The sequence below is a fragment of the Heterocephalus glaber genome, unplaced genomic scaffold (assembly GCF_053883595.1).
Source record: "Heterocephalus glaber isolate CG9 unplaced genomic scaffold, H.glaber_assembly_v1.0 deba00001457, whole genome shotgun sequence".
NCBI lineage: Eukaryota > Metazoa > Chordata > Mammalia > Rodentia > Bathyergidae > Heterocephalus > Heterocephalus glaber.
In genome coordinates, this window is record NW_028258305.1 from 30116531 (window position 1) to 30142277 (window position 25747).

Genomic DNA, 25747 nt, shown 5'->3' on the forward strand with positions numbered 1-25747 from the left:
TCCAGGCCCTCAGGAGGCTGAGAACTTATGGGACACAACGAAAGCAGCCCTAAGATGGAAGATTATAGCTGTGAATGCCATTTCAGAAAAACAGAACAGGCCCAAATAAATAACCTAATCATGTACCTCAAGGTCCTAGAAAAAGGAGAATCCAAATCCAAAGCTAGTTCAAGAAAGAAAATTAATGAAACAGAACAGAAATTAATAAAACTGAGATTAAAATATGCAAAGAATCAATGAGAGAATGAGCTGGTTATTTTTTTTTCTTTTCTTTTCCAGTACTGGGGATCAAACTCAGGACCTTGCACTTGCCAGGCAAGTGAGGCACTACTGAGCTAAATTCCTGGCCCACCCTTAGCCAATCTTACCAAAAGAAGAAAGGACCCAAATCAATGCAATTAGAAATGAAAAAGGCAAAATCACAGTGGACACCACCAAAATCCAAAAAGTAGTAACTACTTTGCAATAAATTGGAGAATCTAGAAGAAATGGATAGATTCCTAGATACATATGAATTACCAACATTGTACCAAGAAGATATAAAAACCCTAAAATCCAATAACAGGCAATTAAATTGAAGCAGTAATAAAAAAAACCTACCAACTAACAAAAAAACCCTCCAAAACCAAAACCAAAATAAAAAAAACCTACCAACTAATAAAAGCCTAGGACCCGATGGATTCATTGCTGAATTCCATAAGAACTTCAGGGATCTTTAATGCTAGTCTCCTCACACTCTTTAATGAAACTGAAAGGGAAGGAGTTTTCCTAAAGTCGTTCCCGGAAGCTATTATTATCCTGACTCCAAAACCAGACAAAAATCCAACTAAAAAAGAAAACTACAATAGAGGGCAGTATTTTTAATGAACATGAACACAAAAATCCTCAATAAGATACCAGCAAATGGAATGCAACAAATCATCAAAAAGCTCATACATCATGACCCAGTAGGCTTCATCCCAGGGATGTAAGAATGGCTGAGCATATGCAAATCAATAAATGTAATACACTACATAAACATGGCAAGGACAAAAATCCTGCAATATCTCAGTAGATACAGAAAAAGCCTGTGACAAAATTCAACATTGATTCATGATAAAAAAAAAAACAACCCTGAGTTAGAGGGCTTAGAAAGGTTTAGAAAGACCTAATCTCAATTTGATTAAAGCCATTTATGACAAACCTACTGCCAACATCATATTAAATGGGGAAAAGCTGAAAGATTTCCCTCTAAAATCAGGAACAAGAAAGGATGTTCACTATCACCACTCCTGTCCAATATAGTACTTGAAATATATATATATATATATATTTTTTTTTTTTTTTTCTTCTTCTTCTTTTTTTTTGGTATCAGGGATTGAACTCAGGACCTTGCGCTTGTGAGGCAGGCAGTGGCACCACTGAGCTAAATTCCTGGCCCCTAGTACTTGAAATATTAACCATTCTTTCTCTATTAGGCAAGAGAAAGAAATAAAAGGGATATGTATAAGAAAGGAAGAAGTCAAATTATCAGTATATGCAGATGACATGTCCTTTACATAGATGACCCAAAAAATTCCACCAAAAGATTCCTAGAATTAATAACCAAATTCAGTAGCATAGCACATTACAAAATCAATAGCATTCCTATACACTAAAAATGAACCCACTGAGAAAGAAATGAGGAAAAAAATCATTCATAATAGCATCAAAAAGATTAAATACTTAAAAATTAACCTAACAAAAGAAGTGAAAAACATCTATAGTGAAAACCACAGTACTCTGAAAAAGGAGAACAAAGAGGACATTAGAAAATGGAAAGATATCCCCTGTTCCTGGATAGGCAGAACAAATATTGTTAAAATTGTCATACTTTCAAAATGGATAGTATATAGGTTTAATGCAATCCAAACCAAAATCCTCACAGAGCTAGAGAAAACAGTCCTAAAATTTATATGGAACCAGAAGAGACCCAGAATAGCAAAAACAATCCTGGGCAACAATAGCAAAGCAGCAGGCAACTGGACTTCAAGTTGTATTACAAAGCTACACTGATAAAAACAGCATATTACTAGAACAAAAACAGATATGAGGATCAATGGAACAGAAAAAAGGATTCAGAAACAACCCCTGGCACATTCAGCTATCTGATCTTCAACAAAGGGGCTGAAACCTTCCAGTGGAGGAAAGAAAGCATCTTCAATAACTGGTGCTGGGAAAATTGGCTAGCCACATGCAGAAGACTGAATCTAGGCCCATATCTCTCACCATGTACAAAACTAAAATCAAAATGAATCAAAGATCTAAATATAAAAATTAGAAATATTCAATCTGGTGGAAGATAAAATAGGTAAAACTCTCAAAGACATAGGTTTAGGTGAGGACTGTCTAACAGAACCCCATTGCACAACAAATAAGACCAAGAATCAATAAGTGGGATTAGACAAAATTAAAAAGCTTCTGCACAGCAAGGAAATGATTAACAGAGTGAACAGAAAACATAAGGAATGGGAGAAAATTTTTGCCAGCTACTCCTAGGACAGAGGGCTAACATCTAGAATATATAAAGAACTTAAAAAAAAAAAAAGACCCCCAAATAAAAGACTTAGTCAAAAAATAGGTAACTGAAATGAATAGATATTTCCCAGAAAAAGTACAAATGGCCAATGAATACATGAAAAAATGTTCAACATCTCTGGCCATTAGAGAAAAGCAAATTAAAATGACACTAAGATTTCCATCTTACTTCAGAAAGAATGGCCATCATCAAGAAATCAAATAATAACTAATGCTGGTGAGGTTGCAGGGAAAAATGAACCCTTCTCATTGTTGGTGTGAATGTAAACTAGTACAATCACTATGGAAATCAGTATGGTGATTCTTCAAAAAACTAAAACTAGAAATTCCATTTGAACCAGCTATTCTTCTTCTAGGTATCTTCCCAAAGGAGTTAAAGACATCATGCCTATCCATGTTTATAGCAGTACAAGTCATAACAGCTAAATCTTGAAAGCAGCCTATATGTTCATTAACAGATGAAGGGATAAAGAAAATTGAGTCATTTGTGGGAAAATGGATACACTTCAACACCATAATGTTTAGTGAAATAAATCAAACAAGTGTAACTATCACATGGTTTCTCTTACATGAGACACCCAAAATATAAATTAAACAGCAAAATAAAAGATTGATAACAGGAAACAGAGAGACAGATCTTTTGTACAAGAGAAGGGGACCTAGAGGTAGAGGGAGGAGAAAGGAAGGGTGAAGAAGAGAATGAAAAATTAGGATTTGGTATGTAGATATATTAACTCCCTGTGACGAATGTAATCATTATGTACTGCAAACACGTACCAATAAAAAAATTTACAAATAAAAAATAAAGTTAGAAATATGAGAGAAAACCATGTTTAGTGTAAAAGAAAAAGAAGGCTTTATGTGTGCTGGCACTACATAAGGCTGGTCTTTGTTCGAAAAAGCTGGTGCTCCTTTAATAACAGCCCATGTCGGTCTATATCTCCACTCTCATCTGTCAACGCCTACCGTGAGTTTCACCTTAAGTCTCTGCCTTGATTGCCACACTTTCGTTCCATCCCGAGGGACTCACTCGTTCCCACGCTCCGCTCTGTTCTCCAGCCCCAAAGCCCGCCCTGCCCCTGAGGCCGTGTGGTTAGCCGCCAGCCACCCTGCATTCCAGGAGTCCAGAAAGGGAGCTCCTCCGCCTGGAATCTGCATTCCTCTCGGCTTAACCCGCAGCCCAGCGTGAGGATTCTCCTGGTGAATGTGCTACTGAGGGTCCGCTGGGGCCCTGGGCTGGGCACCGCAGTGTCTCCTCAGAGCCCCGGGGTGCTGTTCTGACAAGCAGCGGCACAGCTGGAGACGCAGGTGAGAGGCACTGCTGCCAGAAGCCTGCTCTGCCCAAGGAAGTGGTGGGCAGTTGGCTGCTCCCTTCCTGTGGAGCTACAGAAGGCCTCCTGTCAGGAGAGTCTAGAACGTTCCGATCTGAGGAAGCCTATTTAATACATGTGATTTAATACTCCCCTGAGTATATAATATATACTCAGTATGGAAAGTTTAAAATACTGACAAGCATAAATGAAGATAAAATCTACCTGTGATCATTCTATTCAGTCTCTCTTTTTTTTGGTACTGGAGATTGAACTCGGGACCTTGCTCTTCCAAGGCAGGCAGTGGAACCACTGAGCTAAATCCCCGGCCTGATCATTCTGTTCAGTAATAAACACTATTAAGCATTTTAGAATACATTTTTTGAGTAATTTTATATTCGTAATTTTCTAAACATTTAACACCATATTGGAGTGCTGTTTGGTCACCTGTTGTGTTTTAATTTAACACATCATAAACACATTCCTGTGACAGTAAGTACTTTTTTTTTTTTGAGTCAGAGTCTCACTAGGCTAAGTAGTTCAGGCTGGCCTTGAACTCACTATGTAGCCCAGGCAGCCTCTTGAGTGCTGGGATTCAGGCATGTGCCACCACAACCAGCTCATTCTTTTGATTTACAGTTGTATAATATTTTTAGTGGTCTTGGAATTGCACTCATGGCCTCATGCATTCTAGGCAAACACTCTACCACTGAGCTACATCCCCAGTACCTTTTTTTAATATGATTTTTTATTTCTATCTGATTTCTATGATAGATATGGACACAGTACATTCAATAAACATTATGAAAAAAATAAACACTGATTATGAACATTTAGCTTATTTGTGTTTTTTTTTTTTATGCCAAGATGAACATCCTTTTTTTTTTTTTGGTACCAGGGATCAAACTTGGGACCTTGCACTTTTGAGGCAGGCGGCGGAACCACTGAGCTAAATCCCCATCCTGAACACCTTTAATTTTAATGCCTGTAATCACAGCACTTGAGAGGCTGAGGCAGGAGGATCACTGTGAGTTTGAGGTCAGCCTGGGCTACTTATCAAGTTAAGAGTAGCCCGAAATGCCTAGTGAGACCCTGTCTCAAAAACAAAACAGAACAAAACAAATCAAAACAAAACCAAAGATCAAACAAACCAAACAAACAAAAAATTTTAAATGACTTCATGTATATTTTACTGTTCCTTAGAATACATTTCAAGAAGTGGAATTAATTAGATTAAGAGCTTTTCAGAGTTTTAAAAGTCCGATTGCTTTCTAGAGATGATTCAATTGTTTCTACTATTAGTGCAAATAGTCCTTGTCCTCCAACCTTTGCCAACATATTATTAGATATTTAATAACTTTTAACTTGACTGGTAAAAACATATTGTTTGAAATCTGGTGAGGCTGAATTTTTCAATGTGCTTTTTTACCCATTTGTATTTCTTTTTGTGATTTATACTTTTGAGCATAAATAATTCTTTGCCTATTTCTTCCTCAAATGCATTGCTAAGGCAGCACTTAGATTCAAATTTTGCTCACCTAAGAGCCAAGACTCCTCGAGAAGAGTTTTAGGAGAGCAAAGCATGAAGTATGAGGCCAGGGGCAGACAGGAGTGGGACCAGGCAGCCGAGAGCAGGGGGATCTGAGGTGTTGGAGGGCCCCAAGCAGTGAGGAAATCAGGGTGATGGGAGCCCAGAGGAGATACATACTAGAGGCCAAAGAAATAAGGCCAAGAATAGGTGTTGGAACTCACGAGTAGGTGGGGAGCAGGACTAGAATTCTGGGGCACCAGGCATGCAGGCATATATAAGCACAATGAGCGATCCGGAGCACAAACACTCGGTGCCCACGTGATCAGGTGTTACTCCCACGTTCCCAGCTGGGCCGCGGGTGTGGCAGCCATGTTGTGCTCACCGAATCTACTTCCAAGCAGGGAGAAGAGGGATATTTTCTCCTAGGCTCCTTTCTTAACAGAGAGGAGACTCTTTCCCAGAAGTCCTGGGCAAATTTCTCACATAACATTGGCCAGAAGTGGTACATAAACACCCACAGAGGATAATGGGATTATCATGACTGGTTTAGACCAATCGCCATTAAACCCCAAGGGCCAGTCCACGGTCATTTAAAATCTAGTTCTGTTAAGCAAGGGAGCATATGTGAATGGCTGGTGAGTGGACAACCAGCAGCGTCTGCCACAGACCTCTGGCATCCCTCTTTGCTTTATTCAGTGGGTTCAGGGGTGGTAGAAGGAAGAGCAAGAATATGATTCTGACCCCCATAGAAATTTGTAACAGGGAGGATAAGACTGAAAAGGAAATGTACATGAGGATATAGATGATAAAGAACAGAAAACTAGATAAAACCAATAGAAGAAGGCAGTGCAGTATAGTAGAGTAAGTGTGGGTTGGGAGTTTAAATACCTAACTTGTGTATTTAGCTATGTGAATTGTGGCAAATTTGTTAATCTCTGAGGCTACCTCCTCCTGTGAAATGGGGACAATACACGTTTACTACTAGAAATTAATGGGAAACCGCCTAGCAATTCCTTGTATAGTTAAATATAGTTACCATACAATCTAGCAATTCCACCCCTAGGTGTCTACTCAAGAGAAATGACTACATGTGTCCACACAAAAACTTGTATACAAATGTTCATTATTCATAATAGCCCCAAAGTGGAAACAACTCAACTGTCCATCAGCTGATGAATGGATAAACAAAATGTGGTGCATCCATGCCATGGAGTACTTTGTCTGTAAAGAAAAAATGAAGCAACATTATATGCTATAATGCAGATGAACCTTGAAAATGCTAAGTGAAAGCAGTCAATCACATATTGTGTGATTCCATTTATGTAAAATCTTCAGAATAGGCCAGTCTGCATGTAGAGACAGAAAGTACGTTATGGGTTAGCCAGGGTTGGGAGGAACAGGGGTCTAGCACGATGACGGCCACAGAGCATGGGATTTCTTTTTAGGATAACAAAAGTGTTCTAAAGGTGATTGTGGTGGTGGTTATGCAACTCCATATATACTAAAAAATCATTGAATTGTACACTTTTAATGGATAAATTTCATGGTATGTGAATTATGTCTCAGTAAAGCTGTTTGAAATGACTGAATGAATAAATGAATATTGGAGCAAGGAGCTAGTAGAGGGTATTTGGCCAAGACACCTCAGTCTGTCTATGAGGTGGACATTTGTCACAGTTTAATGATAGTTCAGCATTTGGGGAGTGGCTCACCCTACCTCGGAGGACTCATTTCCCATGGGAGAAGATGGACACTGGCTTTCCCAGCCTCCCTTGCGGTCAGGGAGCCAGCATTGGAGCCAGGCATGCCAGACACATCAGTCAGATTCTGCAGTTGGTTACAGAAAGAGTGGGTACTGTGTGAGCTGATTTAAGTGGGAGTGACATCCGCCACATCCGTTTTCCTAGGCAGCGTGGATGATGTTCCCATGGTAGCATTTAGTGCCCCACTCTGGGATGTTGATGGGGTGAGCTGTAGTGTCTGAAGCTGACAGTGGCAAAAATGCTGCCTTCCAAGGGCCACATCTGTGGTGTGATTTGGGACACCAAATCCAGCCTGGGCCTCTTAAGGAGATCCTGGCTCAAAATAAAAAATATTAAAAAAGGGTTGGGGGATGTAGCTCAGTGTGAAGACCCTGGGTTCAACCCCTAGTACTGCCCTCCCTCCCCAAAAGCACAGAGGATGGTGCCCAGCCGTTTTCCAGGGAAATCAAGCTGCAGGCCCAAACTGACTTCTTTCCGCACACTTTTTTTGGGTACCAGGGATCGAACTCGGGACCGTGCGCTTGTGAGGCAGGTGGCGGAACCACTGAACTAAATCCCTGGCCTGCTGATTCCTCTTTTAAATGCAACCACGTCCACCTATAATAACCCCCTCCTATTCATCTGCCACCTGCCTTCCCCATGTGCTCATTATCACTACGGTTCCTAAGAGATCGGAAGGGAGAAGGCTCAGCACACGTTCCCCAGAATGCTGATGAAAGAAAATAAAGCTAACTCCTGGGTTATTTTCAGATTTTTATTACTGAGGGGCTCTGTGCCTTAGAAACTCTATATTGTAGGTTTTTGTTGTTGTCAGGGGCAATGCCTTATACACACCACTGTACCTGGGGACATGGCCTGACCCATGGCGTGAGGGAATCCAAAGTACCCGGCAGAGGTTTGCAATCAGATTTGAACATATCTTCTCTCTTTATCCAAGAGGAGCCTCCATTTGAGGGCTTGTTTGGCTCAGAGCCTGTGGCTGGGAGCAGAAGGAAATCCAGGGGAAGAATACACCCTTGGATATGTCTTTTACTACATCCCAGAGATTCATTTAATATTTGTTCAGCTAAAGTTCTTAATTTCTTTGCCTTGTACATGATTATTGCTGGCAGAATTTGCGACTTGAAAGCCATTTGAGAGGGACAGGAATTGAGAGGCAAATTGGTATGATGCATCTTTTTGCTTTGCAAAATTCCTCATTGTGTTTTTGTTTTGGTACAGTGGATCGAACTCAGGACCTTGAGCTTGCAAGGCAGGCATGGTGCCACAGAGCTAAATCCCTGGCCCTTGCTTTGCAAAACTCTTATACGCAGTTGAGCCCAGTTATGCAAAGCAGCAAGATCTAAAAACTGGATTTAATACACCATGAGGATCAGGCGGCAGGTAAAGGGAACTATTAGTAAACATTAGACTCATGTCTCCTATATATTTGGTGACTATATGGATTATATATTTCCTGGGTACTGATATCCATAAGCATCAGATCTCATATTCAACTAGTCAGTTGAAAAAGTGTCCATACGTCCATCCACAATATTTATTGGGTGTTATGCATACACACTCTGCTGACCTCTGGACCGTAATCTATATCCTTCCTTTACATTTTGGTGGGAGGGGCTGGGGATTTAGCTCAGTGGTTCCGCCACCTGCCTCACACGCCGAAGGACTCGAGTTTGATCTCCGGTACCAAAAAAAAAGAAAATAACATTTTGGTGGGAGAAGCCAATCAAGAAAGAATGATGTAGCTGGGTATGGTGGTGCACGTGTGTAATCCCAAAGAGGCTGAGGCATGAGGATCGATGTGAGTTTAAGGCCAACCTAGGCTGCATAGTGAGTTCAAAGCCTGCCTGAAGTACACAGCAAGACTCTGTGTCAAAAAAACCTAAATGAATAAAAATAATAAATAAATGAAAGAATGATGTGAGTATTAAATAGAAGGGGAAAGGATGGGGCATTTCAATAGGCAAAATTGGTCAGTAGTTAAAGGGATGTGCCCACATTCCCACCCCAGACCCACAACACATCAGTTGGCCATTTGCGGTCCACGCACTGTACTGCACACTTCCATTCGCTCTCTGATGTAATCATCACGTCAATTCTGTGCAGTGTGTACCATTACTAACTTCATTTTACAATGGAAGAAACTGAGTCTCAGAAAAATTAAGTAACTTGTCTAAAATCACATTGCTAGCAGTTGCAGAAGTGACATTTATAACCAAGTTCAAGACCAAGTCTTAGGATTAGTGCCCTTCACTACCGCACACCCAGTTGTGCAGAGCAGTGGAGAGCAACGTGTAGCTCAGGTCCCACTGTGGAGTGGCTGCCCTTGGTGTCTGGAACTGCCCAGACCGGTGCCCCATGCCAGGCCCCATGCTTCCAGCTCTGAAGGAGAACGCCTATTTATTATTCTTGCTCTGAATATAATGACTCTTTAAGACTTTGATGTTTGTTCAACCTTTCTGTTCCCCCAGGTGGAGAGGCAAGGTGAGCTGTTTTGCAATAATTCCTCCACATCTTCAGATTCTGGCAGCACAAGAAAAATATTAAGAAGCAGTGACCACACCTTCTCCAGGCGAGCTCAGCGAAAGATGAGCTCAGCTGCCTGCATCCTTTCTTAAAGGCACAGGGGCAGGATAGCCTCAGCTGCACTGGCTGGGAAACCTGAAGTGGGTCCAGACTCTCAGGCTGGTTTCAGAACAGTTGCTATTCTTGACGCCCTTCTGCAGGGAGAGGGCAGGTGACAAAGACTGCAAGTGCAGGCTTTGGACGGAGGAGCACACCAGGAGATAGTGGCGCTGCCCATTGCAGGCAGAGTGCATGGTGTGGCTTGGATTCCCCTGCTGCCTAGGTCCTGCCTTTGCACACCTCTCCCAGGCTCAAGCTGCAATGCCAGGAGGAACAAAGTTTAGCCCCCTTGTCACTGGGGCAACACACAGAAGACCAACTGCAGCGAAGACAGGAAGTGAGGCTTGGAAAAATCTGAGGATGGAAGCAATTTGAGGGCTTTCAGTTAAACCTTATCTCCAAGGGGCGATGTTACATTTTACAGTCCTTTTTTGAACAGTCAGTTCTCCATTTCCAGAGAAAGGCGTTTACATTTACTATTTCCTCTCTCCAGCCTCACTCATTGTGTATTCCCAGTGCCCAGAGAAGTGTGTGGCGCATGAGGGGTGCTTAGGGCTATTGCTTGCCAAATCCATCCAGAAGGAGGCACTTAGGGGAGATGTTGAAGCATTTGGAAAATGGCTTTGTTGTCTGATGGATCGTGCCCTAGGGAAGGGAGGAATCTCAGGATGAGTTTCACCAGGGACAGGAACTGCTGGGACAGTCTCCTGGGAGGCTTTGGTGGATACAGAGTACTTCAGGGCTAGAGACTGCAAGGACCTTGTGCCAGGGCAGCAAGGTCCTACAGCTAGGTCTGGGGAGGCAGAGGTTAGACCCCCCCTTCCCAAATCTGAGTCGAAGAAGTGCAGTCTGGGGGCGCAGCAATGTTTTCCATTGGAAACTCAAATGGTCTGGGTGGGGGCTGTAGTCCAGAAATGCTGCCAGTTAAAGTTTACATCTAAGGCACAAAGAATCTGGCCTTTAGACTGGAATTGGAGATGGCAGCTGGATGGAGAAAAAATTCTGGAGGGTCCCAGGCAACCTCCTGGAGAGAACAGGTTGGCCTACTTGGCATTTTCATTCTGGCAGACTTCTGGTCTTGCCCTCAGAGTGATATTTTTGCACCAGGTTTTACACCTACCTTAAACTGGGCCTCCACCCCTGAATGCTTCCAGGTGATCGAAGGCTGACAGCCAGGAAGAGCAGCTTCCTTGCGTGGAGATACCGTTCAGACATCGTGCCCATAGTGACTTGCCTGAGCCAGAAGGGCCTCACCCCACCTGTGGATCTTTCCTCCCCTTCTCACTCTCTCCACCTGTACTCTCCCAGCTTCCCTTGCCCTAAACTTACCGAGCTTTAGCCTGAACTTTGAACTGCTGCAGGGAAAGAGGAAAGTGCAGAGAGATGGCTCCAGGCACAATTATTGTTTCTGGTTTCAGCAACACTGCCCTACAGCAGAACTCTGACTGCTGTGTCAATTCTAGGTCTTGCCATTCTGTTTGCAATTTAGACACAAGATCTGGACTTCCTCTCCTGGATATTTGGCTCACAGGGAGCTGGGAAGACTGTCAAGCTTGTCTTCTTCACGGCAGGGGAGGCAGTGGGTGCTGCTGAGGCCTAAATTTTCCCTTTCAGTAGCACTGGAGATTGTCATTAATCTTGCTGCACTCGAAAAGAGCACTCTCCTGGGAAAATTAAGGTGGCAACTGCCAGTGCCTGCCTTAAGGGCATCAACTAATCAGATCTTCCTATCAGCCAGGTAAGACCCCAGTTCCCAGAGGAAAAAGGAGGCTGAGAGGGCCCAGCCCCAGGGAGAAGTTCCCAGGTGACAGTGACAAACCCCTTTTTCCTGGACAAACCAGGATCATCTCCACCTTCCACCTCTGCCTTGCTTAGAGGCTTCTCTGAGAGAATGTCCAGAAGCAGCGTGCAAAGTGCAGCTCCCAGTCTTGTGATGTGCCTTGTGATGAGGCTGGATCCAATTGCCTGGGCTTGGCTCCACAGGACAGTGCTCCAGCTGACTCAACAGCCGGAACCGAGGCTCTGTGTTTTAGGGGAGGGATTGCAGCATCCTGTAAATATCAGTGTCATCATTATTACAGAGCATTCCCCTAGAGTTCACGAATTCGACCTTCAACATTCATTCATTCGGTGAACTTTGTCAAACATCTCTTGTGCAAAGTGTTAGGACAGGAGACAGAGTCAATGTTCCTGTCTTTTGAAATCTCCCGGGAGATTCATGTCATCCCTGGTGATTGCTAATTTTAATCATCACAGGATATTTCCTTTTTATTTTATTTTATTTTTTTGTTTTTTTGAAACAGGGTCTCACTGTGTAGTTCAGGCTGGCCTTGAACTTGAGGCAATCCTCCTACCTCAGCCTCTTGAGTGCTGGAATGATATGTATACATCACCACATCTGGCAGAGATTATCTTTTTAAAGTGCTGGAAGATGAATGGGAATTTCAATAGTTTTCCTTGGAATGGTGGGGTAAACACATGGGGTAAACACATGGGTAACACATGGGTAAAGCAATAACTACTGACCGAATGGAACAATTCTCTAAATATTGACAGGGTCCCGAGTTCGATCTCCGGTACCAAAAAAAGACATACTGACAGGGGAACACAAACGTGCTATGGGGACACAACCTGGATCTGTTGGTGTCCATGATAACTGCAGTGAGTAGGTGATTTTTAGCAGAATTTTGAAGGAATAGCGATTCCCCTGCAGATAAAGAGGGAGAGTACTCGCAGGAAGACCACTCTCTTCCTCTTGAGAACGAGGAGCACAAACTTGCTGAACTTTATTCTTTTCTCCAATTAGAAAAAATCAGATCTTTGAGGGACCCAGGGAGTTGCTCAGTTCAGAGCATACACAAGAGGGGAGCGGGGAGGAGAAACGGGGAATCAGGCCTTCCCGCCCCTTGGCCAGTCAGCCACTTTGTCCCATCAGGTCCACTGCTAGATGTGGTGAGCCAGTAGCAGAGACCAGAATTCGGGGCTGACTGTCCTCTCCTCTCAGTCCACACTGCCACATGCCTGGCCTTTTCGGGCCGGGTCTTCATCTTTCCTTCCTTCCCTCTCATCTGGTCTCCCCGCCTCTGGCTTCTTCCTCTTCCAGGCCATTATTCATACCAGCATTAGGATTATTTTCCAAAATTATAGGTTTTGCTGTTATTTTTCTGCGTTTTCTCAGTGGTTTGCCACCACGTTGGGAAATGGCTTCTATAAAAGGTGCTTTGTTGGGTGGGGGATGTAGCTCAGTGGCACCGCACCTGCCTGGCAAGTGCAAGGTCCTGAGTTTGATTCCTGGTACCAGAAAAAAAAAGTTACTTTGTGATCCTGTCCTCGGTCACCTTGTCCTCTCAGGTAACTCTTGCTGTGCTTTAAACATGGACTCTAATATCACCTCCATCAACCTTCCTATACAATCACTGCTATTACTTCTTTATATTGTTACTCTACCACTCTGCTGTTGTAATGAGCTCTAAACAGTATGTGCTTCTGCCAGATGCTGAGCAGCTTTGGGGCAAGAGGCGAGATGATTCATCTTCACAGCTCTAGCCCTTAGCACAAGGCTCCCTCATTACGGAGTGAAGTAGAACAGACTCCAAGTCAAGCCTTGCCTGGGGGCCGGGGCAGGGGCTCCCAGCCCTGGCAGGGCAGGATGATCACTTGGGGATCTGTAAAAACACCCCAGACCATTCACCCAGAATCTCCAGGGTGGGGCTGGGTATGAGTTATTTTTGGATAGCTCCTTGGGAAATTCTAATGGGAAGCCCAGGTTGAGAATGTAAGAGCTTGCAAAACTGATGGATCTGAAGATCAGAAATCCTGAGGGTCGGAGATGTAGCTCAGTGGTTCCACCGCCTGCCTCACAAGTGCAAGGTCCCAAGTCCGATCCCTGGTGCAAAAAAAAAAAAAAATCCTGAATTCTAAACATGTCCTTGATTCATTTTGCAGTGTTGTGCAGCTAACTTGTGGCTCTGGATTCATTTTCTCAGCTGTGAATTCAGGGTTCTGAACCAGAAGATCTGTAGGGCCCATTTCACACCACAGACCCTTCTCTGAGTGTCATTCAGCATTCCTGGGTGGCAGCAGGGCAGCAGTGGCTTTACTGAGGCTTGGTTCTGGTCTTTTCCTCTTTCCAGGTGGGGGAAATGAGTTGCTAGGTCTCAGCCTTTCTTGCTCTTCGCTGGCTGGGCTCCTTGTCTCTCTTCCTTTTCACAGGGCTGGGGATTTTCCGGAAGCCAGCCTTGCCAGGAGCCAGAAGCAGTTCTGGCAGTGCCAAATTCCCACTGATGGTTGGCTCAGGATTCCACACTTCTGAGCTGGAGAGGGGATTGCCAGGGCCTTGGGCTAGGTCTGCTTCACATCCCCGGAGAGGACTTCTTCCAGAGATAAATGGGCTGTACCTATTGCATTTTCTTTCCAAAATGTCATGGTACACTTTTGAGAGCACACACGGGAGGAGTACATAATAAAAGTGCAAATAGTAAAAAATAAATACAAAGGATCTGCTGGAGCTGGATGCTGGTGGAAACCTTGACTGCTGTGAAATCCAGACTTCCTGGTTGGGCACTGGGAGATTCTCTGACACTTAGTCCCTGAGAACAGGAGCAGCCTCTTGCAGACCTTGCAAAGTTTCTGCCAATGGCCATCCAATAAGTCCTGGGGACAGGCAAGAAGGCCTTATGATAGTGAGCAAAGACAGAGCCAGAACGCCTCCATTTCCGCTTGGAATAAGTCACATCAGCCTGTCCCCACAGTCGGGAGGAATGTGGTGCCTTGCAAATAAAAGCAGCTCTGGCTTAAGCAGATACAATCCGTTATCATGCCATCTGTTGTCCTGGCTTCCATTTAAGGATGACAGAAAGATAGGGTTTTCTTGAAAGCTTGGCACTTTGGGAGCAGAGGAAAACACCTTGCTTTGAATGATATTGAACTGGCGCTCTCAGACTAAATGTCATGAAATCTAGCCACAGGTCCTTTTAATCTTCAAATTGGTCAGATTTACCCATTTCTCGAACATTGTATTCTCCATGAGGATTAATGAAAAGCAGTAGAACCCCCTCTTCCTTCTCAGTTATCTGCCATTTTTGAAGATTATCAGATCTTCAGGCAAGTTGCCCAGGAGAATCCTTAAGGGAGCTTTGGAACTAATCCCCTCTCATCCTTCTTAAACCTCTGGACAGTCTCGTTTGGAAAGGGACTTCCCTTCTCATACAACTCTGAGAACTGCTCAATGAGCCTGGGTGTCATACCTCCAATGGGCATATCATTTTTCTTGATCAGTCCCAAATCTCTACTGACTGTCACAGAGGACAGGGGAGGGGAGCTGAAGTCCTAATCACCCTTTGGAGCCACCATCGCTTTGTGAAAAATAAGTGGCACATGACTTCATAATCTACATAGTTAGAACTTAACAGGCTTTCATTGATTTCATGACTACCCTGATTATGTGAATTCCCAATCATATTTTGCTAATACAAAAATGGCCACTTTGTACAGTTTTTGTTTGTTTGCTTGTTTTGTTTTGTTTTTGAGACAGGGTCTTGTTATGTAGCCCAGGCTGGCCTCGAACTCATAGTGATCCTTCTATCTCAGCCTCTCTAGCGCTGGGATTACAAGCATGTGTGCCACCACGCCCAGCTCATACAATGTTATCTAATATTCTGACCCCTCTTTCCATCCCATGAGTCTCTGGAACCTGATTACCGTATATTCCATCAATCCATTTACATATTCAATGTGTACTTAACACATACCTACGTGGTGTGGCAGAGTCTTCACTTACACATCTCCTTACTTTCTCTCCTCTTTGGCACAGGCCTGTCTTCTCTTCTCCAGATGATTGCCCTTGCCTGCTTCTTTTGTTTTCTACCACTAGAATCCAACTGTTGGCAGACTGTTGTGTGTTCCCTAACTACCAAGGAGAAATTAGATAAAAATGCAAATTCCCAGGTATCTCCACTGAATTCAAATTCAGTAGGTCTAGAGTGGAGCTCCGATAATGCTTCTTCATTTAAAAAAAGCATCCATGGATTTTCTAGTACAAGTGAGATGGTTACCACCCTTCAAGGAAGACCACTCTTGCCAGTTGTGATGCACGCCTGTAATCTCAGCACTCAGAGGCTGAGGCAGGAGGATCGCAGTGAGTTTGAGGCCAGCCTGGGATATATAACGAGTTCAAGGCCGGCCTGAATTACACAGAAAGACCCTGTATCAAAAAACCAAAACCAAACACTCTTGTTGTCTTCCAAAGTGCTGCCAGAGGAGCTTTCTAGAAGGTAATTTTGCATCACTCCCCAGTTTAAGGTACTGGCACAGTTGGAAACAAAGGGGATGAGTCACTCCCTTCTCTTCATTCAACTGTTAACACCACACGACCCGAAGGATTATCCGGCCTTGGGTTTAGGACCACCCTAATTATCCGGGATTAAATTTAGGAGGTTTCGATGCCCGAGGTGGCAGATTCCTGACATCAGTAGACAGTGGCAGGCACCCTGGATCAGAAGTGTCTGACCCTCTAAATACCGGAAGCCTGAGTTATCCAGGGCCCTTTTTTCCTTTGTCATTTCTTCCCCTGTTTCACTTTGCCTCTTTGCCCTTCTTTTCTTTTTCCCTTCGCCAATCTACCTGTTCCTGTTGCCACTGTCCCGTGATCTTCAATAAACTTACTTATTAAGAGATGTTCGTTTGGCAGTTCTTTTCTTTTTAAAGTTTATTTTATTGGTATATTTTAGATATACAATATAATGACATGCATCCCTGGAAATTTGCACCTTACATAATCTGTCTTGGTTCTTGGCAATTCTTTCCTTGTACGCAAGAGCCTGGACTAATTTTGGCTCACTCAGCAGTACCATGATGGTTCCCTATTTTTTTCCATGACTGGCTCCTGCACCACTTTTGGGGCTCTCTTCCTGGCTCCCCACTTCCACAAGAGCACTTACTCTTTTTTTTTTTTTTTTTTGGTACCAGGGATCAAACTCAGGACCTTGAGCTTGTGACGTAGGTGTGGTGCCACTGAGCTAAATCCCTGGCCAAGAGTGCTACTGTTCCCCAAACTCCATCTCTGGGCCTTGTAACTTGTTTTGCTCCCCTGCTGTTAAATCAGACCCACTCACAAGTGGCTGCCACCCATAAACAAGAGGCTTTATCTCCTCCAAGTCTTCTCTGTGCCTGTTCTGCCAACTTCTCACCTGTTGACGCTGTCACTTTCTGACCTGAACTTTGTCCCTGTTGTCCTCTCTACTCTCTAAAGGCGTGGCCTGCTTCCACTGTGGCTCTTTTCTCCTCTTTTGCTTGGCTTTACGGTTCCTGGCCAGCTGGCCTGGCGCATGCTCTGGAGGGCCTCTCTCAGCCTCTTGGTGAGCAGGGATTCAAAAGCTCTTGCTTTTCTCTTTCACCTGGAATGCCCTTTCCTCACTGCTCAGTCAGCTGAGCTTCTCAAGACTTAGCTTAAAAGCCATGTCCTTAAAGACATCCTTTCCTGCGTCCCCAGGAAGAGTTAGCATCTCATTTCTCAGTGCTCTGCTGGTACTGTGCACACCTGGAAGGCTGCCCTTTTCACATTAGTGCCCTACACATCTAGCAATCCCTTGGGGCCAGGAACTTAGAGACCTACTGCAGTGCCAGGCACTCAGGGAGCGCTTCCTAAATGCTCATGCAAGGAACAAAGGATTTCTAACTTCTACTCTGCTGCAGGTTTACAGTCTCGGTTCCACATGCTGGTAATCTATGTCTTTTTTTTTTTTGTACCGGGGATTGAACCCTGGACCTTGCACTCACAAGGCAGGTGCCAGAACCACTGAGCTAAATCCCTGGCCTCATGCTGGTAATCTAAAGGGTGCTAATCACAAATTGCACAATTAATAGCTGCACAAAATTTAGAAATGTGCAAACTCTGATGAGGATGTGATTCCTCCTTCCTGGGCAAGGCCATTCCAACCTCTTATGTACATTTATTGCCTTGCTACTTATGATTATCTTACTATTTTATGTGTTGCTCACTTTGACCTGCCTGGTCAAATCACCTGACCCTAGGAATTAGTTGACCTTAGAGTTATACTCTTTCCCAGTAGTATTCCCAGATGATAATTACCACGAGTCCCTCTGCAACCTGTTAACAATTATAAACAGGAGGAAGCTTGGCAATGTTTAATATATGCATCCTTAAAACCTAATACGTGCTCTTTATAGATGAGTACTGGTACCCTTATTCTCACAGTTGGTTTTGGCTTTCCCTTTCTGTTCCTCATCCCACAGAGGCTGAGCTGTAGGAGCACAGAAATCTGTGTAAGGACAGGTTAGATCTTATCATAGGATTATTTTTTGCTCACTGTGCTAGGAAGAGCTCATTATAGTTTTGCTCCTAAGCAAACCTAGTGCTAATAGCAAACTTAGTCCCACGGTGTGGCCTCCAAGGACAGTACTGGGCCATAGCTGGGCTCCGGTGAATACAATAAAGTCATGAGAGGTATAAAATGCATACAAAAGACCCAGTTCCCTACTTGAGATGCAATTCCCAAACACTGGGAAAATAGAAACAATGACCAATATTATCTTTTAACAATGATTTGATATTCAGGAGCAAGGACTAACTTTGGCTTAGGGATCAGGACATTTTCCATCTTCTCAACAGTAACCATGACAATGCCACACAGAAAGAATTTTAATGATACTTTGTATTTTATAGGCATTATTTTACACTCTGTTTATAGGCAAGAAAAACAACCTTAAACCCTTTGACCAAGATCAAAAGAAGGAGAGAACTTGTAGGTAGGCATCCAGATTTAAAGTCCAATATTTTATATGCAATGTTAGACTCTGTTTCCTGTGGGGTAGCTCGGATTGTTGTGACCAAGGACATGGGCTGTATGTACAGCTGATTCACTTAGCTGCAAAGAGAAAAGACTGTTATGTTTCTCTTCTTGCTTAGCAGCAGACATGGATTCACAAATGCATGTTATCGGTGTTTCAGGTAATTAAAGCTTATTGAACATCTCTTATAGGTATAGGCTCTGTGCTTGGTACTGAAAATGTTCTCTCGACCTCAATAAACTCAGAATGTAATAGCAAAAACAAACATGCCAAACCTGTGATAAGGACTGTGGTAGAGTCACATGTGCGTGTGAATGGAGCCATATCTAACTCAGAATGGGGACTGAGGTAAACAAATGTTTCTAGAAGTCTCCTGATCACACAAATCCTGGAAAGGAGAGAGTGGCATGTGCAGACAGGCATGGTGTCAAAGAGCATGTGACCGAGCACAGTGAAACTCAGAGGAGTCAGTGACCTCTATGTAGAGGTGGTGTCGCTTTGGATTAAATCAGCGGTTACAAGTAGACACAATTCCAGCAGCCACTCAAAGCTTAGGTTCCCAAACCTCCACTGAGCTGTGGGCTCAGGTGGACCTGCTGTGTCCATGTGGAAGCAAAGGGGATCACAGCAGATCAAGAAAATGGATTCTCACACAAACCCATCCCAGGAGGTCTTCCTCTTCCTGTCTTGTTGGTCATGAAACATGACCCACTAGTGTTCCATTCCATGTCAGTTTGTGTTCAAGCGACAGATAGGGAATTTCATGCACCGTCTTTATTTATCCAAACATTTGGCGAGTGTGGGTAACCATAGCAAGTATTATCTGGGCTCTCTGCGGAGGCTCACCATGACATAAATAGACAGAGTTGCCCGAAAGCATGATTTATGTTCTAATAGCTGTCTGGAATTCACTAATCAAGCCAGTGGGATAAACAGTGCTTCTCTCTAACACTCACCATCAGGCGGAGTGTCTGCGTGTCTGTCTCTTCGAACACACAGAATGTTTTTTTCTTGATCTAAATATAGCATAACATTTTTCTTTCTTCTCTTTGTCACTGTAGGGATTGAACCCAGGGCTTCATGCTCTATTACTGGAAACGGTTGTTGCGTCAACAAACCCGGGGGTTCTGTGCTGCTTTCTTGTAAAGAGACAGTGGAAAGGGAGCAGCAGGTTGACCCAAATAGTGCTGGGACTCACGCTGGGCTGGGAGTTGAAGAAATGACCATCAAAGGAAGGGCAGAGTGAGCTTGTGGGAGGTAGAAGAGGAACTCACTCAAGGAACCCTCCTGTACCAGCTGGGAATCAGACCCTTGCAGTTCAGAACTCAGCTCTTGGTTTTTTACTCTGCAGTGTGGAGATTGTTATTTTATTTTATTTATTTTATGGTACTGAGGATCGAACTCAGGACCTTGCGCTTGCAAGGCAGGTGGCAGAACCACTGAGCTAAATCCCCAGCCTATAGATTGCTATTTTGTAAGGTGCATCAGAGAGAAGCTTAGATCCTATTTGGAAGGCAAGGTTTTACAATGCCTGGACATTAAAACTGTCTCTTGCCCTACACCCCTGTGCGAATGTCCCCCGTAGCACCTTCCTGCTGCTTCTCCCAGTCCACTTGACTGAGGTCCATTTGTTTAAGTCTGTTTCTACTGCTATAGCTGAATACAACAGACTGGGTAATTTATAAAGAATAGGGCTTGTTCAGCTTGCAGTTCTAGAGGCTGGGAATGTCTAGGTTCAGCACATGCCTGGGGAGGGCCTTCTTGCTGGTGGGGACTCTGCTGAGTTCTGAGGTGACACAGGGCATCATATGGCTCTTTCTTTTCTTATACAGCCACTAATGCATTCATGGATGTCCCACTCTTATGACAATCATATTCTGTTACACCATAACATATCTGTGAGTCTGTCTTCCCTGCTAGAATGTGTCTGCCCCAAAGACAGAAGCTGGATTTTTATTCATTTTTGCATCCCTAAAACAAAGCAGCATTAGCAATTGGGGTGAGTGGATGAATGGATGAATGAGACTTGATAATGGTACTAACTTTGAAAGGCACCAGCAAATAATTTCTGAAAACATGCCACAATTCCAGGTCTTGGCCTTTTGTCCATCTGCTCCTCGCTTCCTAAGAATCCTTGGCATGGCCCCCAACCCAGTCTGTCCCACTACCTCCTTGCACAGCCCAGGAATGGCTTAGCCTTGCATTTGCATCCTGGCCACTGGAATCACCTGGGGAGTGCCACAAGTCTACTAATGCCTGCAGCCTACTCCAGACCAGCTAAACCCAGGATACAGCCCAGCCTGAGGACCTCCACCCCTTGGCCAAAGAAAGTGCCACATCACATACTCTGGGGCAGCAGGCTCTTCAAAAGTAGTTAGTGTTTAAAGCTTCAGAATCCACAATGCACCTGGAAAAGTCCAGAAGACAGTCATAAAAAACAGAGGAAATAAAAATATCTTGATATTTGGATAAAGCCTGCCCTGTTGTAATGCCCTGGGCATCTGCTGTGAGGTACTAGATGTACTTCTGCCCTGGACTTTGGTCTTGTAACCAGCTATTGCCCAGTCTCCCAGAAGCCTTACAGGTGCCGTGCTTGGTCTGTGACCAGCTGGCCTAGGCTGGTGACTTACCGCTCCACGAAGCACAGGTTGGCCGCCATTCATGTCAAACCCCGGTGACCTTTAGTGTAACTGGCATTGGTGTCCTCCTGGGAGGTCAAGCTGAGGTTGGCAGCTGATTGCTCTAGGGCCTGCACCCACTCTGGAGGTCAGCTGGATAATTGCGTGATGGTGAGGACAGCACAGCCACACCTGGGGGCTGAGCCTGCTGCATTCTGGGTATTCATAACAACTCAATTTTGACTTTTTTCTGCTTCTGTGAGTCTGGTGCAGTTTCTACTTGAAAATTTACTCATTAGCCCTATCATCATCTCTAACTGTCTTTTCTCCAACTTCCTTCTGCCGGTGGCGGGGGGAGGGGGCGGTGTGTGTGTGTGTGTGTGTGGAAAGAGACTTCATTAAAAGTTCTTGACCTTCCTTTAAACTTTTGGTTACTTTAATAGGAATGCTCGAATTGGGTTCTGCCCAGAGAAGTCAAGTCAAAAAAGCAGTTACTTATTATTTCTCAAGATCACAGAAGGTCAAAGAGGGAATCGGACCTCACCTCTCACGGAGCTTCTCCAGCCTGGCTATGCATTTGAACCACCTGCAGAGTCTTAAAAAGAAATGACGGTGAGGGATGACTCATTCCATGTCAGCTCCAGAGTTGGGATCAGGCACAGCACTTTGAAAACTCCCTCATGAGGCTGTGTGTGGTCAGGATTGTGGACTACTCACTGGTTGAAATTCCTTTATTTTTATGCGAGAAAATTAGGACTCAGAATTAGAAGCAATCCTGAGCTGTTGCCTTGCTTGAATGTCTAGGACAGTGACGGCGAACCTTCTAGAGCTTTCAATGATACAAACAGCCAGCTGTGGCACGAGTGCCATAGGTTCGCCACTAGTCCAGGATGTCTGAGGAGCCAGAACAGACTCAGGAAATAATGACCAGTAACGTTCTGCTGTATTCTGTCCAACACATCTCTCTGGACTGCTTCCTTGCTCTCCCATTGTCTTTCCACCCCTTGGTTTCAAATTCCTAAGTCAGAAGTCTAAGGGGATGTAGAATTCCTCTTCTTTCTAAATCCTTAAGCTCTTGAATTATTTACCATTTAACCAATGAACTAGAGCAGAGGGTACCCTGGGCCAGGCCACACTGCAAGTGGCTGTGTCCAGGGTTCTGTTTTCCTCCCTCATGGCTGCTACCTGCTGGACCTTGAGCTCTCACCAGGGAGGTGCAAGGAGAATTGTTCAGACTCAGTTCTGTTTTAGAGCTGGAAGTTGGGACCCAAATCTGTAGCAAGTGTAACTATGGGGAAGGTAGATGTTTGGAGGTTTTCTTGGCCCCTATTCGTGTTTTAGTTGCTAAATCATCGGGGAGCTATCATGGTGGTGGAGCAGTGGATGAGGAAGACATAACTGGGCCAGGAGTGGATCGAGGCAAGCAAAGGACCCAGGGGCCAAGGGTCAGGAGGTTGGTGCTCCTGTGCAAGGCCACACCGGGCCTCCTTGCACATCATGCCTTGGCCCTTCACCTGCCTCACTCACCCCAGGTCTGGTTCTGAGGCAGGACGAAGGAGGGAGAAGAAGGGGAAAAATTCTGTTTTAGCTGAAGAGCTAAATGTGAAATTTATTCCAAGCTAAATATAGTTGGAATGGGTGCACACTGCTCCTAGCCTTTTTTGGGCACCAAGTCCAATTCACAGACCAGTGAGCTTGCAAGCACAGAACGCCTTAGCTGGGAGTCCCCAAGAGGTATCAAGGCATTGCTGAGAAACCTTCAGCTTTTGTCCTTCTTGACTGAGACCCTCCTGCTTCGTCAGCCTCAGGAAGCCTCCAGGCCAAGCCCCTCCATCAATATTTAATTTGTTAGTTTCCTTCCTTGTGCTTTAGAAATAAACTTCAACTCTGAGCTTTTGTGTTGTACCCATAGTACAGAGCCAGGAGTGGAGCTCCAGGGCACGGAAGAGACTTTCCTCTTATGCACAAAATGCTAAACCTCTGGGTCCTCTCTGGTCCCTTGATCCATAGTTAGAGCTTTATGTCCTTTGTCTCAGGTAAACTGCAAATACCTTGTGCAGTTAGCAAGCACTGAGCCATAGCTGAGAGTGGAAGTCCTGCTCCAGCCCAGTCCTCCAGGAGCCAACCTCACACCCCTCCAGGCCCATCTCGGGGCCCATCTCTTCTGAGATGCACGTCCAGGCCTCTAACCCAGGGAGGACACTGCTTACACCGTCTGCATCTGGTAATGCACTGTCCTGTGCTACCTGTGACTTTTCTTCTGTTGTTATATTAAAATGTATTTATATTCAGTGTGATATGAAATCCTGGAGTAGAGGTCATTAGTTGAAAAGTTGGTGAGATCTGAATGAAGTCTGTCATTTAGTTAATAGTACTGTACTAGTGTTGATTTCTTGATTTGGACAAATGTACCCTGGTTGAAATTAGGGAAATGTTAAAATTAGGGAAAGCGGGGGAGGGGAATCTGTTCTATTCCTGTTATTCATCTTTTCTGTAAGTTTAACATCATTTAAAAATTGTTTTAAGGGCCAGGGATTTAGCTCAGTGGTCCCACCGCCTGCCTCGCAAGCACAAGGTCCTGAGTTCAATCCCCGGTACCAAAAAAAAAAAATTATTTTAAGCTGGGTATAGTGGGAAACTGATGCAGGAGGAGGATTGTTGTGAGTTCAAAGCCAATCGGGGCTACATAGTTCTAGCCTTAACTACATAGCAAGACTCGATCTCAAAAAACCAAAAAATAAGTTTTAAAAATCCACTCATGTTTTGTTCTGTAGTGAAGTCAGAAGACTGAGGCTTTAGAGTAAGCATCTTGGCCTAACCGCTTACACTCACTAGCTGAGATTACTTGGGCAAATAAATGAACTTGAGTCAGGTTGCTTAGCCATGAAGCAGGGACAATACTGCTGGGGTCAGGATTTGTATTTTGCCACTTTAATTGCTCCTCCCCTTCTCCACAGTCCTAGAACACAGTCTGGTGACTACTTGGCCTGCCCAGACTCCGAAACCCTGAGATGGGGCTGGTGAACGCTGGAGACATCACTCTAGACCTGGGGGAACTTCCACCAGTGGGCTGGTGGTGACCTTCGGATTGGAGCTCTGCTTCCCTAATCCATTCTGCTCCATTTTAAACCATTTGGGGAACTTTAAAAAATCCAGATGCATTGACCACACCCTGAACTATTCAATCGAGATCTCTGCAAATAAGACTCTGGCGTGAAGACTTCTTCAAGCTCCTCGGGTGACTCCAATGTGCACCGAGACTGAGAATCAATGGGCTACGTGGTCCTTAAAATCCCTTCTACTCCGGACCAAGAGACGGAGGGAGGGAGGAGGGAAAGGAAGTGAAGAGGACTCAAAAAAACAGAATTAAGATGTGCTTACGTACGCGTACAACTTCTTACAATGAATGGAATTATTATGTACTGCAAACAGGTACTCATTTAAGAAAAAGCCAAGAATAAAATTCCTTCCACTCTGGAGCTTCTGATTAGTGCAAAACCATGTTTTGGGCTTTAGGATGGGTTTGGTGGCAATTAACAATGGCTGTGTTTGGGAATTCAAAACCTGGACCAAAGTCTCACAGGCACACCCTGAAGAGCTGATCGAGAAGTTGTCTCCTCGCTCGGAGCCTTCTGGCCCTGTTCCACTCTCTTCTCAGTGTGTGGAGCCAGCATGAATGTTCAAATGGAGAGAATCATCGTGCTTAGAAACCTTGTCTTTTCTGGGTTGGGAGAAGTAATTAAGTAAACTGAGAGTTACTAAGGCAATACAAAGAAAAAGACAATTAACGGGGTCAACAACACACTTCTACCCAAACAGATATGACTAGAAAAATACGTGCACTAGTTGTAAACATTTGGAAAGGACAAAGAATAAAATTTAAACTATTCATAATACTAACTTTGAAGATACAGCTTATTAACATTTTGGTATATTTAGATCCCATTTGTATTTATGTAAAAGTAGGATGGCAGTGAAGGAAAAGTTTTATATCCTGCTTTACCACTTACCTTTAGTTTTACATGAAATATTGATGAAACCATGATTTAAGTAGCTACACATTATTATTATTATTATTATTTTTTGGTATCGGGGATCGAACTTGGATCCTTGTGCTTGCACAGCAGGCAATGAAACCACTGAGCTAAATCCCTGGCCCTTGACCATTTTTTTTAACCATGAAATGTTTTTCCTTTTTACATTCACTTCAATAAGTGAATAGCTTTGAACAAAATGCCTTTATAATCTGCTTTCTGTGATGTAAATGTGCGTGTGTGTTTTGAGTGTCCTTCAGATACAGCGCTTGTTTTTACATAAAGCAAAAATCAGCTCATGTGTATTGTTTGGGAAAGTCTTGCTTGTTTGTTTTAGAGAGGTCTGGAGGCCCTAACAAATACTCATGGCTTCCTTCTATTCATTACACATATTTTGGTCCAAAGATTTCATAATTCCTTCCCCACCCTGGCTATTCCCTAGGGTTATGAAAGAAAAAAGGAAAATATTTTTCATAGGCCAGGAATTGTGTTTCTTTCTTAG

General features: G+C 44.0%; 1 long non-coding RNA gene across 1 annotated transcript; it reads left to right on the forward strand.

The window, feature by feature from the left end:
* The first annotated feature begins 3728 nt into the window (after nucleotides 1-3728).
* Nucleotides 3729-24688, forward strand: LOC147827016 (uncharacterized). The gene is made up of 4 exons (XR_015453195.1): nucleotides 3729-3864; nucleotides 9632-21823; nucleotides 23248-23435; nucleotides 24169-24688. It is a non-coding gene; the product is annotated as an uncharacterized LOC147827016 (long non-coding RNA).
* Nucleotides 24689-25747: the final 1059 nt, after the last annotated feature.